The following is an 18,012-nucleotide window of genomic DNA, read 5'->3' as shown; positions in this document are numbered from 1 at the left end:
CAAGCAATAAAAGGTAAGCCGTACAAAAGTTATCCCCCAAAAACTAACTCCCTTCTGAAAGTTCTGAATGAGAGGGATGAGCAGAACTCTATAGGGCTTCTTTAAGGTTAGGATCTTTTGAAAACCGAGTATGAGAAAGCAGTGAGAAATTTGTAATTGGAAATAGGTTTATGGGACAGATACCTGGAATATGGTGAAATGTAAGATGTGCAACAAAGTGATGCATGATGGAACGCTCCTTTTCAGTATTTAATCCAGCCCACCGTGTCCTACAACATGATTGTCAACTCTGGGAGTTCATAACCCATGAACCATATACCTCATAGGGCAGTGGTCCCCAACCTTGGGCCTCCAGATGTTCTTGGACTACAACTCCCAGAAGCCTACACCATCACCTCTTCTGGCCAGGATTTCTGGGAACTGAAGTCCAAGAACATCTGGAGGCCCAAGGTTGAGGACCACTGTCATAAGGCATCGGGGGGGGGGGTCCTAAGGATCAGGAAAAAACTGCAAGCTGTAGTGTGTTTTTTTGGAGGAAGTTGCATAAAATAAGTCATATAAAACTTTTTAAGGTGTTTATGTGCATTTTTGTAGGGTGAGCTACTGAGGTTTCATCAGACTCTCAGAGGCTTCAAAAATCCAGACAAGGTGAATGACCTCATCTCCATTCTGTACCTCCACTCACTCGGTTTTCTGTGCCCTCTCCAGGGTCAGACAATATCCCATGCCCAGTGAGCATACTCAGTCCTCACTGGGCTGTTTCCCTGAGACAGCTTTAAAAGAAACCTGCTGTCATTTTGCCAGTCTTGGTGTTGTTATGAGCTTCGTGACATCTCCCTCTTGTCTGTGGATGTTGCTGTTCTGGCTGCATAAGCAACATGGTTTACATCATTGCTCATGCTGGCTGGGAAGAATTCTGGAAGTCCCAACCGTAACTTTACAGGTTCTGGTTTCTGTAAGCAATATCATGCATGCCTGAACAGATTTTGCCTTGATAGCTCCATGGTTTCGATATTTGGCTGCAGTTTGGTGGTGAGTTCGATTCCCCACTGGGCCTCCTCGACAAGGGCTGGACTCAATGATTCACAAGGTCCATTCTGGCTGTAGAGTTCTAAGATTATACTATATCATCCTCTGAATGAAACCCATTCTCTTCAGATCCTGCATTTTTGGGCAACCACTGGATTCAAGGCTCAAGACTGTTTGGGGTAAAAATTTGAGCAACATCAGAGTGGTGGGACGGTGTCACTATAGGAAATTATGCCCATGTCCTAGTTAGTGATCTGTAAGGTATCTGTACTCAATGTTAGAAGTGGGGGAGGGGGGGAATGAGGACAGCAGGGGAGAAGACCCAGCGAGGGAGTGAAAGAACATGTTTAGCATGCGAAAGTTTTCAAAATTAACGGAGATCCCCTCACCCCAGTCCTCCCACACTGCTCAGCAAATGATTCAGAGCCTTCAGCGTGATTTCATCTGTGCAGGCTCTAATCCACTTACTTAATGAAATACATAATTAACATATTATAATTGCAGTAAAGATGGTTTTGACAGAAATCATTTCCCGTATCTAATACCGTGGTAATTTAATCTGTTCCCCACTCCCTAACACGACCCTCCGTGATTAAGTTTCATAAGAATTTTTTTTGATTGATTGATTCATCTGACGTGCCTGGGCCTAGCGAAAGGAGTGGCTGTCAGTTTCCAGAGAGTCACATGACGCTGTGTGGCAGATGGCGGTACAGAGGCTTTTGCTTTGTCTCTCTGTGAGGTCTCGTCTCTTCCCCCGCCTCTCCACCAGCGTTACTTTGCTCTCTTCTCTCTCGTTCTCTCTCAGTGCCCTGATAATCCAGATGCATTGGGGCTTTGATCTACTGAACTGCTGCATGTCGTCAGCAGTGTGTTTGTATATTTCCACACGTACGCATGCAAACATTGAAACATCAACACAAAAGAAAAGCAAAATGGAATGAATGAGGAACATACCTATGTAACTTTTTTGCTCATAAGATGTGGTGATTGATATCCGGCAATTGGGAAATCATCTCTCTTTTTTTAATTGCAGTTCCCAGAATTCCACAGCCCGGATAAGACTATGCTGGGAACTGCCATTCAAATATGTAACTCTTCCATGTTGTTCTTCCTGGAAGACTTCAATAATTTTGGCCTAACTGTTGATCATCTGGGGCTGTTCTAATAATCTGCAGTATTCTACTATTACCGTCCCATCTCTGGTGATGACTACTAGCATATCGTTTCATCTTAAATGAGGTGGGCAGATATCTGCTCATATGGTCTGTGCAATCCCCCCCCCCCGTTCCATGAAGTTCTTTTAAAAACATATTTTTCTATTCCAATTCTGGGGAGGGTAAGATTATTCATGTTATCTCCATTATTTGTGCCTTTGTGATTAGAAAGACAGACCCTGAGAGTGAACCTTTATTGGTTGAAAGGTAGACGTGAGAAGAAAAAGTTACTTTGTTTTCTCCTACATTTGATTATTTTTAAAGCTCATTGTGTAATTTAAGAACTATGTTTTGTTGTTCAAAAACAAACTAAAACAAATGTTCACACTGGCCAAATTGAGTAGGTACAGCTATTCCTAGAGTGGACAGGACTACGTTTTCTATGCCTGTTCCATGTGTGTTAAGTTAAGGAGTCTGTAAAAAAAATGTGGTAGCTCTAATTCAACTTTAGCCGCCTAGAGTGGTCATCTGACCAGATAGGTGGGGTAAAAATACAATAAATAAATACAATAAATAAATAAACATCAATACCCAGCATTAACACAGAGATTAAAATCCAACTTTGAAAAGATAAAACACAGAAACCCAGGGTCTGAACAAACAAGCCATCACATCTTATGAGCAATATTTTAACATTATAAATATTTCTGTTCTCAACTTTCTTTCCATTCTGAATATGAAAAAAATTGGGAATTTTGAACAATATTTATAAAAATGAACTAAAACAAAATTATTGTCATGATTGCCTTTTCCAGATAAGTTTGCCTTCTCATGTTGTGTCCAAAGTAGGACAATCTCAGTTTCAACATTTTTGCCTCTGGAGATAGTTCGGGCTTGATTTGATCTAGGATCCACTTATATCATACGGAACATAGAGTACATTCAGCATTTAAAACATTAAGATTCTATAAACGGCAAAAGACTTGTGTGGGGAAGAGGTCAAGGGGATGGATCATTGGCCTTTCCCCCGTTGCACAATAGCATTCCATTATGGTGTGGGGAGAATGCTCTAACTACTCCATGAGATACACAGAAGTCTTCATAGAGATGGATCAGATCTTGGCAAAGCTACTTTATTGCTGTAACTCCCAGAATAACCCAGGCAGGATGGCTGTTGATGCTACAAATAACTGGGAACAATAATTCAATCGTCATCAACAACAGAGCATGGACAGAGTTCCTACTCCAGTCCTCTGAAGATGCCGGCCACAGAGACTGGCGAAACGTCAGGAAGAACAACCTTTAGAACACGGCCAAAAAGCCCACCCCAAAAAACACATAACAGCCATCAGATCCTGGTCATGAAAGCTTGCGAGAATACATTGAAACCTTTTCAAGCTTTAGCGATAGCAGAGGAGTAGGTTTTCGGGAAAAAAAAACCAGCCACTTGTCTATGTGAGTTTACTAGTCATTGCCCAGATTTGAGCCTTCTAGAATATTGATGCCTCTGTCAATGGAAGTGAAGTATATGTGCTGTCTCTCTCCCACTCCCTTTCTCTCTCTCTCTCTGTATACAGAGAATTCATACAGCTATGATATTCCATAAAACCAGTTTTAACAAAATGTAAAAGATACCCCTGTGGCAACCCAAAGCCAAACCAAATAGACATGTTTTCTAACAGTTCTGAAAAAAGTGTTGCTGTTTGGGTTTGATGTCTCCAGGGGAAGGGAGTTTTATGATTGTGGGATAGCCTTTGAAGATGCTTTAGTTTAAATGCTCCTCCTGTCTGGGTTCAGCATGCGGATGAGGGTGACCAACAGGGAATTTTCTGTTGATGTGACAGGGCTCAATGCGACAGATGGGTGGAGACCACTCTCTAATTCTGTTTTAGGGGTAAGCCATTTAGGATATTCGAGGTCAGATTGGAATCTTGAAATTATGCTTGTGAGTTCGTTCAAGCAGCTGATTTTATGAAGGTTTTAGATCTCTCCAAGGACCAGGTTTGTCATGTTGGGAGGGAAACCAGGAAATACCTTTCTTCCCAGAACATATCAAGCCACCCATGATTCAAAACAGCTACATTTTTGGCCTAATACATGCAAACAATGGTTCCAAAGCAGAGACGTAAAAGGTGTGACTCTCAGATATTGTTGGCTTCCATCCCCATTGATTGTGCTGGTAGGTTTATGGGAATTACAGTCCTGAAGCATCTAAAGCAGAAATATACCTCTTCAGCTGTCTAGTTATTCGGTGTGAGAAGAAGAAACTGCTTTTTCTCCCTCCTTGCCTTTGAGATGGCAAGATATCTTCTTGGTGAAAGTTCTTGCATTAGTGAGGGCAATTTTTGTGCAAATTGCATAACTGTAACGCTCAAATTGCACAAAATCGCAAACATTGTACAGATGTTTCTTCTTGATTAATCAGCCTGTCCTCTTTGTGCTATTTCTGAGTGTGTGTATATGCAGTTTGTTTCACAGAAAAAAGCATAACCTTGTGAAGACATTTTGCACACGTTATAGAATAATCGGCTGCTTGTCTCATTCATCCATTAGAAAAGAGAAATCTCACAATGTTCAGTGATTTCTTGATAGGTTGTCTCCGTGTCTTCAGATAGCCTAGATGTTCCAGGCATTGTCTAATCAGGTACAGTTGTCCAGGGAGGGGAAACAGAATACTTTAGTTCAATTCCCCTCTGATTCTGGTTTCGTTGGTACTCTGCACATGGAGGGCAGCATGTCTGAAGAGGAAAAACCTTCCTACCCATGGGAACTCATCAGTGTGACTCAGGACTGAGATTTTCTAGAGGTTATTTATTTAATTATTGTTTTAAACTTAATTATATTAAACGAATTTATTAATCAAGGCCAAAATCCTGCAGCTACTTAACTAGAAAAAAAAACCTCTGTTGAGCATAGTAAAACTTACAACACTGTTTTAAAAAAAGCTTGCCTACATTGGTTAGTTTTATTTTGAAGAAAGAATGGCTATGGGGCCCAAACAGATCAGATCAGAGGCCCATCCTGGTTTCCTATGCAAATCATCCCTCTCTACACATGTTTACTGATATTTTCCTCTGAAGGTACAATTCACTGCAAATTGTACCTTCAAGGGACAAGGAATATTTAAGAAGAGGCCATTTTTTGTGTGTGAGATGCCCTTTACATACACAATCCGGACTGGGGGCCCAAAACTGATTTTTGTCTTTGCAATAAAAACAGCCAGTTTAAGCAAATGTTTATGTGTGCTTAGAAGCATTTGTCTGGATGTTTTCCATGTGCGTAAAGTTTAAGTATTGTTCTTCCTCAGGGCCAGCTCTGCCATTAGACAGTGTGAGGCAGCTGCCTCCCTCAACATCTGGGCATGCAGTCAGTTGTGCGGCCTGGCGTGTAGGCACACAGTAGGCAACCAGCAAGATTGTGCATGTTTGTGTGGCTGCTGAACTGCATTTGTGATTCTAAAAAGATTCTAGCCATTGGAGTTAACTGTTAGGGGAGGGGAGAGGCACGGAGATTATTTTCCACCCATTACTCTTGGCCTAGCTTTGTCTACTATGGGCACCTTTTGACTTGGGAGGAAGTGGGGGACACTGCTTTGATGCTGTGCCTCAGGCAGCAGAATATCTTGAATCAGTGCGGTCCCTCCTTCCCAAATCCCCAAATTCTGTGTTGAAAAACAAGGTATCTGAAAGGGTGATCTGCCCTGAGATCTCCCATCCCTACAGTTGCATCAGATTTCTGTGGAGGATTTTCTTTCTCCTCTGAGGAGGAGGCGACCTGGGAGGGGGGGAAGCTCTTTTGTGAGTGGCACATGTACACGGACACCACCGCCTCAACTGCCAATATGTTATGAGGGCTTGGTAACAATCTGGAGTCTCCAGGGAGCTCTGCTGCAGTTCAAGTGAGTATCAGACAGAGAGAAAACAATTTCTGGTGCCAATAACGCAGCACAGATAAAAAATGTTTTAATATTTGAAGCTGCTTTATGGCAGAAGCAATGACAGTGATGGAGTCAATGTCAGCTTTTTTCCTTTAAATGTCATCTTTCGTCTATGAGGCTCCCCCGCCCTCCGCTGCTCCGGAGGCAAGGCTGCCTTGGTGCCTGGCTGTTTGCAACCATTGATCATTGATTTTATTCTAAATGGAAAGCTTGCCAGAAGACTAGAAATTCTGGAATTTATTAGGATTTCTTTAAGAGGCACTTTAGCTCAACAGTTCTCATTACCGTCTTTACAGTGTTACTTATTTTTCTTTTTATGTCATGTGATTTGTAAAGGGCTGGTGCTCAGAGAACAATATGCGATTAGAGCCGCTGTGCGTGCCGTGCCGTTTGCCGACGTACAGAAAAGGGATCTTTCGAAAGACCTAAAGTACATTGTTGAGTGTTTAAGCAGCAGCCGAAATCTGCCTCCAAAGCCATTGTTTGAAATGTGGAGAGCTTGCTCAGTATTACTGCTAGGTTCAGAATTGCTGCTTTTATTAAATAAGGCAAGTCTCTATAATTATACAAATACAAAAGCTCAAATCTCTTTCTATTTTAACACAAGACACACACACGCACAGTGACTGAGGGATTACTGAGGAGAGAATTCTATCCTGTAACTACCAGTAGGAATGTGAAGAAATTTCACTAATATCTCATTTATGGTCCCCTCAACAGTGTGAGATAACCTGCCATAGATCTCCACACTCCGTACATGATCTCACCTCCAGCACAACAATGAAGCACGAGACATTCTTCTTTTCACACAATATTTTGCACTGTTTCCATAAAATGTGCCTAAGTGTCTTTTTCCTTTGTGAGAAAACACACACACACACACAAATCGACTGCTAAAGGACAAGCTGACTGTTCAGAAAAATTGACAAACCATTGCGTTTAATCTTCTGTGCAATCAGACAATGGTTATCATAGTTGGAGAAACACTGCCATATGTTATTAATTCATGATACCTTTCAGCATTTATTCATTTCTTTAGTCACATTTTTAAAAAAAAATTCTGATAATTTTAAGAGTAGAAATCTCCCAAGGCATTGTACTGCTCGGTGGCTTAGGCACCTGTCCGTGCAACCAGTGATTGGGGGGTTCGATTCCCCACTCTCCCTCCTTGACGGGGCTGGGCTCGATGATTCATAGGTTGCCTTCCAACTCTGCGGTTCTAAGATGATTATTATAAAAGACACAATACAATATGAAAGTGGGAATTCACATTGTAGGTGTAGTTTTAGAAGAAGTAGCTGTGTTAGCCTGGGCTAGCATACAGTATCAAAGCAAAAGCAAAATAAAAACTAAAGAAGACAAAAACATTTCATTTCCTTTATTAATATGGTTGACAACCAGCACAACTGAAAAAAACTGAATACCAGAAGTGGACATGATGCACAGTTAAAAACAATGTTCCATATTTATCCAGTTCTTCAGGGGTGGTGAACCTTTGCCCTTCCAGATGTTTTGGATTATATGTTCCATAGCCTTTTATTATTAGCCATACTATCTTAGATGTCTGAGGAATAAAGTCCAAGCCAATGGGAAAGGCAGTGGTTTTCCATCTGTATGCTCCATGCATTGAGATTCCTCACCGGCAAAGATTTCCATATTCATCTCAAATGATGCTGTTGATCTGCACAAACATTTGTGTAGGGACCAAAATTTGGTCTCACTATGAATGATAGAGGGAGTCAGAAGCAGCAGAACATGCCCTAAAACAAGCTGGACATGAAATTCTATTTCAAAATATTGAAGTACTGGACAACACCAGCAACCATTATATTAGACTGCACAGGGAAGCCATTGAAATCCATAAACATCAACAGAACTTCAACAGGAAAGAAGGCCTAAAACTAAACACGGACTGGCACCCCATTCTGAAAAATACAACCTGCAAAAGGTCAACAAACTCTACCCAGCCAGAAGGGCCAGGGATCATTGCACAAAAAAGACCAGCTAACAACACCCATCAATCACAGTGACAGATAATCTCTCCCTCCCCCCTTATCACAATAAAAACATGCTGATCACCCTATCTCCTGAAAAAAGACAAAAGCTATTTCCCACAGCTATAAATACTCAACTGTCCAACAGACAGCAACAGAGCATAGACAGAGTTACTACTCCAGTCCTCTGAAGATGCCGGCCACAGGGACTGGCGAAACGTCAGGAAGAACAGCCTTCAGAGCCCGAAAAACCCACAACAACCACCTTTTTATACTTCTGGATTGGGGTATTCATGTGCTTCCCACACTCCCATCCCATCACAAGCATTTGTCCTGTTAAATCAGATACGGGAAGGCGTGTCCCTCAATATGTTGCTGAACTACAAGTCTGATCATCCTTGCTGCCTGTATTGCTGGAGCTGCTGGGATTTGCAGTCACACGGGATCTGGAGGGCCACGTGTATCCCCATCCTGCATTAAAAGAATATGCTAAAAATAGTTTGGGCCTGAATGCTTTTCCTTCCCTGTTTGCCTACAGTGACGCTATTCTGAACCTGCCAGCTGGGAGTGGGTTAAGGCTTTATTAACATTGAACACGTTTGTGTGCTTATGTGTAGGTGATTATTCTTCATTGGGTTAGAAAGCATCCATTTATGACTGCACAGTAGCCTAAATGTTTTTGGTTGCTGATGTGTTTCCATTGGCACAAGACTTGTTCAAACAGGTATGTTCGTTCTTGGCCGAGATGTCTGACATTCAAGCTTTATTACAGAGCAAGGTTCCCAGAGGATGTGAATTATAGTTAGTATCAACCTTGGCGTGCTAAAAGCATCATTCAGCCTAGTTGATTATGGAATTTACTCTAGAGTTTTGGGCCCAAAGATCCATCTACCAAACTGCTTTTTCTTTATTTGTGTGGTCAGAAGGCAGACAAAGTGGGTGTGTGAGCGCATGTAAGGGGAGAGGCAACCGAAGAGGAGAACAGTCATTGCAAAGAAGGATAAAGCAAGGAAATAAAAGAGCTTGCAGACTTCACAGCTAGCAGTGAGTTTTATGGCTACCATTTAGATCACATTAATTCTGTCCTGCTCTTTCATAAACTATCAAGGGCAGGGTATAAAAGAGCGGGTGACCCCTTTTTCAAGTAAAAGTCTAAACCGGAAGCTCTAAATTTGAAGTTTTTGGTATGTAACAAAATGAAACATCCATTTCATGTTTTTTAAACCTTTACTGAAATAGCATATGCATTTCTACCTTTCGGTGGTATAGTGGTTAGATGTTGCATTGGGACTTAAAAGCTCCTATATCTGCTTCTCCCTGAGCCATGATAACTCATTGGATTGCAGTCTCTCAGCCTAACCTACCACACAGGTTGTATGATGATAAATGGGAAGGAAGAGTGCCACACAAACTTTGAAATTTTTGTAGGATTGTCAAGAGATGATGATGATGATTTACACAGAGGACTGTTGCTATGGCTTGGGACTGTGACTGTTGTTGTTTAGTTGTTAAGTCGTGTCCGACTCTTTGTGACCCCATGGACCAGAGCACACCACGCCCTCCTGTCTTCCACTGCCTCCCGGAGTTTGGCCAAATTCATGTTGGCACTGTGACTGTATATTGTGCCTATTTTATTTATGTTCATCACTGCTAAGAGGATTTAAAAAGCCAGATTTCCAACTCTCTTTTAAACACAGACTCCTATCTTCCGGATTACAGATATTCAAAGTCCACCACCTAAAATCAGCTTCTTCTAGATTATGACTGGGTGTGTATGTCAATGCCCTTTGCTTCAGGGCAGCCTAAATTATTTGTTTTACAGAGCACAAGTGCTGTGTTTTGAGCTGATTGGTAGCCTGCCTGTTTCAGTTTGTACTGGAATATCCCAAAGTATTTATATATATATTGAAATAATGGGGGCAGGGGGAGACACATGAACTTGGTGGGGGCGGAGAAATGAAGGGCTTTGACTAGGGATGAGGATTAAAACTCTAGTAATGCTTGATCTCCAGTATAGAGACAAAGCTTCCACCAGTTTGCTTCCTTCCATCCCCTCCCGTGGGTGGGAGACATGCAGTTTAGATAGGGGCTAGGTCTGAGTCCTAACACTGCTGTGACATGGTCCACTAAAATCTCACATTGTGCACAAATGTCATGCGCACACCGGCGTGCTATTTATTGGATTCAGAGCTGCAATCTCAAAAGTAAAGAAGGGGAAAAAACCCTGTCCAATGCTCCATACCTCCTGAAATTGAAAATGATGTGCATCTCTATTCAGTACATGCTGCCCTTACAAAATGGCCGCCAGTCAAGTGGACAGAGAAATTCCTTCCCAGGGGGCTCTATGATTGGGGTTTCCTGGAGAGCCTGGGCTTTTCATGGACACTTGAGCTGTCAGCTTCCTTTTGCTTTGGGCTTCCTGGTTCAATATCACTTTATTTTTTTGAAAGTGAGTGTGATTTTTAAAAAATCCTCAGCTTTTAAAAACTCAAAAGTGCCAAAGCAATATTCAGCACTTCAGAAAGGACTGCTTTCATTTGACTGTCATTTGGAGTGCCCTCATTTCAATATGGATTGCTTCAGAAATGGACAAAACCTCTGCTTCTACATTGGATCTAAATAAAATGTGCTGTAGCATATACCAAATTACTATCCATACATATTTTTGGGTTGTTTATATTTCAGAATTTGTTTACTTGTAAAAGAAGATGGCAGCCCTGCTATTAATTAGAAAATAAAAGCAAGTGTAAACATCGGAGTCATTGTATTCTCGAAGGCTTTCACGGCCAGGATCTGATGGTTCTTGTGGGTTTTTCAGGATAGTTGGATACTCAACTATCCAGCAAACAGGGCATGGACAGAATTCCTACTCCAGTCCTCTGAAGATGTCGGCCACAGAGACTGGCGAAACATCAGGAAGAGCAACCTTCAGAACACGGCCAAAAAATGCGAAAAACCCACAACAACCATCGGAGTCATTGTTCAAAATAAATATATAACCTTTTTACATTTTGAAATACAATGCACCAAGTTTTACTTTGCTTTTCATCCTCATTGCAACAACTAAAATGTTTACCTTGGGCCTCTTGGGTCTCACAGTAGGCATCGTTCAGTCTTGAGAGACTATGGTAATGTGCTCTGAATAGAGGTCTTGGAACAGTGTCTAATGAGGCTGAGAAGGCCAATTCGAGAGTGACAATCCTTTCCACATTGAAGACAAATACAATCTGTCCCCTGTCCAGCTTTCTGATTTTGCTGGTTATGGGACTGCCTTGGCCTGCTGGACAAGGGTCTCTCCAAATTGGGAGAGGCCATGATGCACCACCTGCCTCCAGGCTGAATGCTCAGATGTCAGGGTTTCCCATCTGTTGAGGTCCATTCCTAAGGCCTTCAGATCCTGCTTGCAGATATCCTTGTACTGCAGCTGGGGTCTCCTTCTGGGGTGATTTCCCTGCAGTAATTCTCCATACAGGAGATTTTTTGGAATCTGGCCATCAGCCATTCTCACAACATGACCAAGGCAGCGTAGACGTCGCTGTTTCAGTAATGTATACCTGCTAAAAATGGGACCATGTTAACAGATTTGGTAGGCACTAGGGATGTTGGCAAGTCTTGGGGTCTGAGTCCCAAGTCCTAGCCTTCAGTACCAAGTTCCAAGTCCAAGTCTCTATTAAAAACAAGATTTCTTCCCTTAGAAAAAGGGACAGGTGGGCGAGCTCTAAGTCATGAACTGTGTCTGAGTTATTGGGAAAAAAATCTGAGTTGAGTCCAAGTCAAATCACCAGTATACAGTGGTGCCTCGCATAACGTTTGCTTCGTTTAACGTTTTTTTCGCTTAACGTTTATTTTTTCAGAGTCAGATTGTGCTTCGTATAACGTTTTTCCCTATGGGCGATTTTCACATAGCGATTTTGGGACCATGCTTCGCTTAACATTTTTTGTTTTAGGTCCCCTGCTTCACTTAACGATGTTCATTTTTTCAATTACAAAAGTGTCTTAACATGTTGAAAAACAGTTTTAAATGCTTGGAATCATTAGTGCACCTTCTAAAATGTGTGCATACTTAATTTGGCGTTGATCTAACTTTTCGTTAATTTTTTGTGAATTTTTGTTTTTTGGCCCATAGGAACCAATGGACCTGTCAAAATCTGACAGCTCCATGCTTTCCTATGGGGGAGAAAACAATTTACAAAAAATTAACGAAAGTTCAGATCAACGCCAAATCAGGTTTGCACACAACTTAGGGGGTCCTCTAACGAACCCAAGAATTTAGAACAGTTGCTGAGTCTTCATTAATTTTTTGTGAATTTTTTCTTCCCCCATAGGAAATAATGGAGCTGTCAGATTTTGACAGCTGTCAAAAGTTGGGGGAAAAAATTCACCATTAATTAACGAAAAGTCAGATCAAAGCCAAATTAACTTTTGCATCCGTTTTAGAGGGTGCGAGAAGCTAATCCAAGCATTTAAAACCATTTTTGACCCTTTTATGACACACTTAATTTTGCAAAAATTGACTTCGCAAAGCCATTGAAACGTATTGAGTCAGCTACAATACATTCCACTGGAGGATACATTGTATCGTTTAACGATGTTTCCTATGGGTTTTTTCGCTTAAGGACGACAATCCGTGCCTATTGGAACGGATTAACCGGTTTCCAATGCATCTCTATGGGAAATGGTGTTTCGCATAACGATGTTTCACATAACGTTTTTTTTTTGGAACCAATTAAAATCGTTATGCGAGGCACCACTGTATCTTAAGTCCAGTTTGACAGCAAGTCCTCATCCCCGATAGGGGCCCCAATTTCGAAGGGTGGAGAAGATCCCAAATATCTTAACATGCAGATTAGTTACATTTTTAAACTGCTGTCACTAGAACTCATCCAAGTAGGATCTGTGTACAATTTGTTACACGCTGGTTAAAAGCTGTTTCTGTACAGCAAGCACATTTTTTGTTTATTCGTTTAGTCGTGTCTGACTCTTTGTGACCCCATGGACCAGAGCACGGCAGGCCCTCCTGTCTTCCATTGCTTCCCGTAGTTGTGTCAATTTCATGTTGGTTGCTTCACAGACACTGCCCATCCATCTCATCCTCTGTCGTCCCCTTCTCCTCCTGCCTTCACACTTTCCTAACATCAGCGTCTTTTCCAGGGAGTCTTCTCTTCTCATGAGATGGCTAAAGTACTGGAGCCTCAGCTTCAGGATATTTCCTTCCAATGAGCACTCAGGGTTGATTTCCTTTAGAACTGATAGGTTTGTTCTCCTTGCAGTCCAGGAGACTCTCAAGAGCCTCCTCCAGCACCACAATTCAAAGGTATCAATTCTTCGGCGGTCTGCTTTCTTTATGGTCCAGCTCTCACTTCCATATATCACGACAGGAAAAACCATAGCTTTGACTATTCGGACTTTGTCGGCAAGGTGATATCTCTGCTTTTTAAGATGCTGTCGAGGTTTGTCATCGCTTTCCTCCCAAAAAGCAGGCGTCTTTTAATTTCGTGGCTGCTGTCTCCATCTGCAGTAATCATGGAGCCCATGAAAGTGAAATCTGTCACTGCCTCCATATCTCCCCCTTCAATTTCCCAGGAGGTGATGGGACCAGTGGCCATGATCTTAGTTTTTTTGATGTTGAGTTTCAGGCCGTTTTTTGCACTCTCCTCTTTCACCCTCATTACAAGGTGCTTTAATTCCTCCTCACTTTCTGCCATCAGAGTGGTATCATCTGCATATCAGAGGTTGTTGATATCAGTTGCCAAAGGCTCACCATCATAATCGAAAACCGACCAGTGGAGAGAGAACAGGAAGTGGGCCAACCTAACCTCTCTCAGTGGAGGGGGGGGGTCCAGAGCCTGGAAGAAACCACTGAGAACATCATTTGGTGCATCTCCATCATGTGGCTATGAAGGTGGTTGGCTTGTGAAAAGGGCTTCAGCCTCTAAAGACAGAAGGACACTTTTGATCCCTCCATCTTCTTAAGTTCCAACCAGATGCAAATAGATACCTGTGACTCCATTATGGTTGCAACCATCTTTGATGTTTTGGCTTGACTTCATAATTATATCCAGAACTTGGAAGAAAGAACAAAATATTGGACTACAACACCGTGACTCTTCCAACAGGCAGACATTCTGGGGGTAAAAGTAGTTTTTCCAAGCTCCAGCCACGCCCACATGCAATACAGCTCAAGGCAAATAAAGAGAGTGCTTTGATTTTTTCCCTCCCCTTCAGTCTGGTACCTCTTGCTTTAAAAACAAACATTAAATGTTATTTCCTTAACTAATGGCTTATATCTTATGACACAACTTAATTTAGTGCAGAAAATGCATTATGGCTGCCGTAACAGTTTTACATTTATAGTTTCCATCGTATTGGTTCCATAAAACATCTACAATCTGCAAGCTTTCCAGCTAATTATAATAAAATGCCACCGTTCACATCTGCAGTACGCGCTCTGAGCAGAAGCTCTGTGGACTTACGCATCTGCTATCTTCTGACGTTGTTCTGTGAACAGAGCAAGGCCCAACCAAGACAGTTCTGCTGCCTGGGGCAAACGACAAGATGGTATCCCTTCTCTAGGAGGGCTATTGTTCTAGTTACTGGCCGGGCTGCCCCCTGTTCAACAGAGAGGTCTCCTAATGGTCCACGGCTGTGTCTGTCTAAGCCAGGGGAGGGGCTAAGAATGATGCATGTCACTGACAACTGCAATCCATCACATGGACTTTCCTTCTGCTTTCCCAGAGGTTATGGAGCTTGTGATAGATACCTCCTCCAGGGGCTGCCTCTGCATCAGTGCCTGCTGGAGGAGGTAGGGCACTGAATTACAGAGCATCCGTTTGGCCATAAACCGAACTGGCACAAACTGCTCATGCCCATCTCTAATCCACAGCCCTACCTTGTTCTATGCTGCTTGAAATCCCTTGGTTATAAAGCAGGAGGTAAATATTCTAACATAAAAATCTTCTGGTTTCTGAGAGCTGAAAGTGGAGGAGTAGATGAAGTAGGGTCTACACACATATATGTATCTGCCCACACATCTACACCTGTGGGGGTGAACCCCCATATCCTGTACCCAAGAGAGAACCAGTATCCAAAGATCTCCTCCATCCACCCTTCTTTGCAAGGTGCATCCGACAGCTTTCTTTTAAATTGTAATTCTGCTGCTACAGTGGAATAGTATTCACCTCTTCTGGCTCACACACAACTCTTGTCTGAGATTCTGGAAAAAGTTACTTTTCTACCCTGTTTCCCCAAAAATAAGACCTAACCTGAAAATAAGCCCTAGTTAAGTGAAACCCTGCTCTCCACTATTGTGCAGCAACCAGAAGATGACATGACTGTATTTGAATAAATGTAGATTGTTGTACATTTTAAAAAAATCCCCTGAAAATAAGCCCTAATGCTTTTTGGAGCAAAAATTAATATACAATAAGACCCTGTCTTATTTTCGGAGAAACGTGGTACTAGTTGGCTTGGCTTAAAAATTATGGGAGTCCAAAAATGTAATTCATCCAGCTTCTGATTTGTCCACAGAAATGTCTATGTGGAAAAGCTCTGAAGTATAGCATGGGATCTAGGAGAGAGCTGTGGGTCATTCAAAAGATCGTACCAAAGGCGGCAGTCACGCAATGACAGAGCCTGGTTGGCAGTAGGAAAAAGCCATAAAATGTTAAAAATTGGACTGAACTAAAGTGGCAGGTTCTCTGTTGATGGATGCTGAATGCGTAGCACACTCTAGTTGTTTTTTGGAATATTCATTTTGATAAAGAAAGCAGTGATGTGGAATAAATTTCTACCATAACTCTTGTTAAAATGGGTTTCTAAATAGATTTACAAGGTCGTGTCTTTGAACAATGACACGTCCATAGTTTTCTTTCCTAATGTGTGAGGTAAAAGGTACTATGAGAGGATTCAGTCAACCAGTAAGACTGCAAACATTTAGCCTGGTTCCCTAGAAATATCTTATTAAAATCAATGGGGCTTAAGAACAGAAGAACTTGCCTTAGACTCTTTCCACATTGGCCCTTTGTTCAAGTTCCCTTTCCAGTACTCAGTGGCGCACCATGGGTTGCCAGCCCCCCCCGGGGAATCGGTGGGAGTTGGGAGGAGTCTTGATTTGCATAGCACCCTCCCACAGTGCAATGAGGCAAACATCAAGTCATGTTTACGAGTTTTGTTTTGAAAGGAAATGTTCCAGGGTCTGGCTTGGAATGCAAAATGAATCAAAAGAGAAGGAAATGTCAGGGCAATAAGAGGCATGAAATAAGAAGCAAATGTCCTGATTTATCCAGTTCACTGTAACAGCCAAGTACCTGGTATTACAACATTTAAATACTGTCCAAGCAGCTAATCTAGTTCTTGTTTTGGCAGTAAATACTGTATACTAAAACTGGAATGAAACTGTCTAGAATGTTTGAACAGGGGGGGTTGTGTGCGAGGGGAAGGGTAACTATTTTTTAATTATTATTATTATTCCCTTTCTTTTTCTTTTTGAATTTTGTGCCCCTAAGAATTTTTGTGCCTGGGGCCACTGCCCCATCATACCCTCCCCAATGCTACATCACTGCCAAGCACCGCATCACCGTGTCCACACCATGGAAAGCTGAAATCCACGTCAATGGACTGAAAGTGAAACATAACCATTTGCTTCTCAGGAGTTTTTACATCATCCCTGTTTTCATTTTGCTTTGCTCCAATATGGTCCAGTACAGGACCACACACCCCATGGATAGGTGAAACAAGGAGGGGAGGGAGGGGAAAGGGAAGTAGCATGGGGAGGGGGGTGAAGAGAGGCTAATGTAGAAGGCAATCTTTGTTAGCAGTGAGGCATCATGGAGCAATCCTAGATGTATGTGGAAAAGCAAAACCAGAATGTATTCTGGAAGGCTTTCATGGCCGGGATCTGATGGTTGTTGTGGGTTTTTCGGGCTCTTTGGCTGTGTTCTGAAGGTTGTTCTTCCTGACGTCGCCAGTCTCTGTGGCCGGCATCTTCAGAGGACAGGAGTAGGAACTCTGCTCTGTTGCTGTTTGTTGGATAGTTGAGTATTTATAGCTGTGGGGTACTCAAACTATCAAACAAACAGCAACAGAGCATGGACAGAGTTGCTACTCCAGTCCTCTGAAGATGCCGGCCACAGAGACTGGCAAAACGTCTGGAAGAACAACCTTCACAACACAGCCAAAGAGCCTGAAAAACCCACAACAACAATCAAAACCAGGATGATCCAATGCATCTCAGTATATCCAGCAACAAATACCTTCTCATGTGTGGACACAAACACCAGGATGATCTCTTCAGCTCTGCAATAGCCAATACAAGAACAACCCAGGACAATGACAGGTGAGAACACCACTGTGTGGACAAGCCCTTACACTATGCTCAACCATTGGTCTGTCTATTTCAACTGGTGGCGGTGGTTGTTCAGGCCTTCAGGGTTACCAACATATTTTGCATCCTAGATCCTCTACCTGGAGATCCATGGTATTCACTGGTTGTCTCTTTCCCAAGTATTAACCAAGCCCAACCCTGCTTAGCTTTCAAAATCAGTGGATATCCATTTATTATGGCTGGTATGGTGCTTTTTTTCTAAAGGTGTTCATTGTCGGTTAGTCGTTTAGTCGTGTCGGACTCTTCGTGACCCCATGGACCAGAGCATGCCAGGCCCTCCTGTCTTCCACTGCCTCCCGCAGTTGGGTCAGATTCATGTTGGTCGCTTTGATGACCCTGTCCACCCATCTTATCCTCTGTCATCCCCTTTCTCCTCTTGCCTTCACTCTTTCCCAACATCTGGGTCTTTTCCAGGGAGCCTTCTCTCTACTCATGAGATGGCCAAAGTACTGGAGCCTCAGCTTCAGGATCTGTCTTTCCAGTGAGCACTCAGGGTTGATAGGTTTGTCCTCCTTG

The 18,012-nt window shown here is 42.4% G+C and overlaps 1 long non-coding RNA gene across 1 annotated transcript in view; it reads left to right on the top strand.

Moving 5' to 3' along the window:
• The window catches only part of LOC144584347 (uncharacterized), a 231,551-nt gene that overhangs the window by 62,462 nt on the left and 151,077 nt on the right, over positions 1-18,012 (top strand). The window lies entirely within an intron of this gene.

The sequence above is a fragment of the Pogona vitticeps genome, chromosome 10 (assembly GCF_051106095.1).
Source record: "Pogona vitticeps strain Pit_001003342236 chromosome 10, PviZW2.1, whole genome shotgun sequence".
NCBI lineage: Eukaryota > Metazoa > Chordata > Lepidosauria > Squamata > Agamidae > Pogona > Pogona vitticeps.
This window is presented reverse-complemented; position numbering and strand designations above follow the sequence as displayed.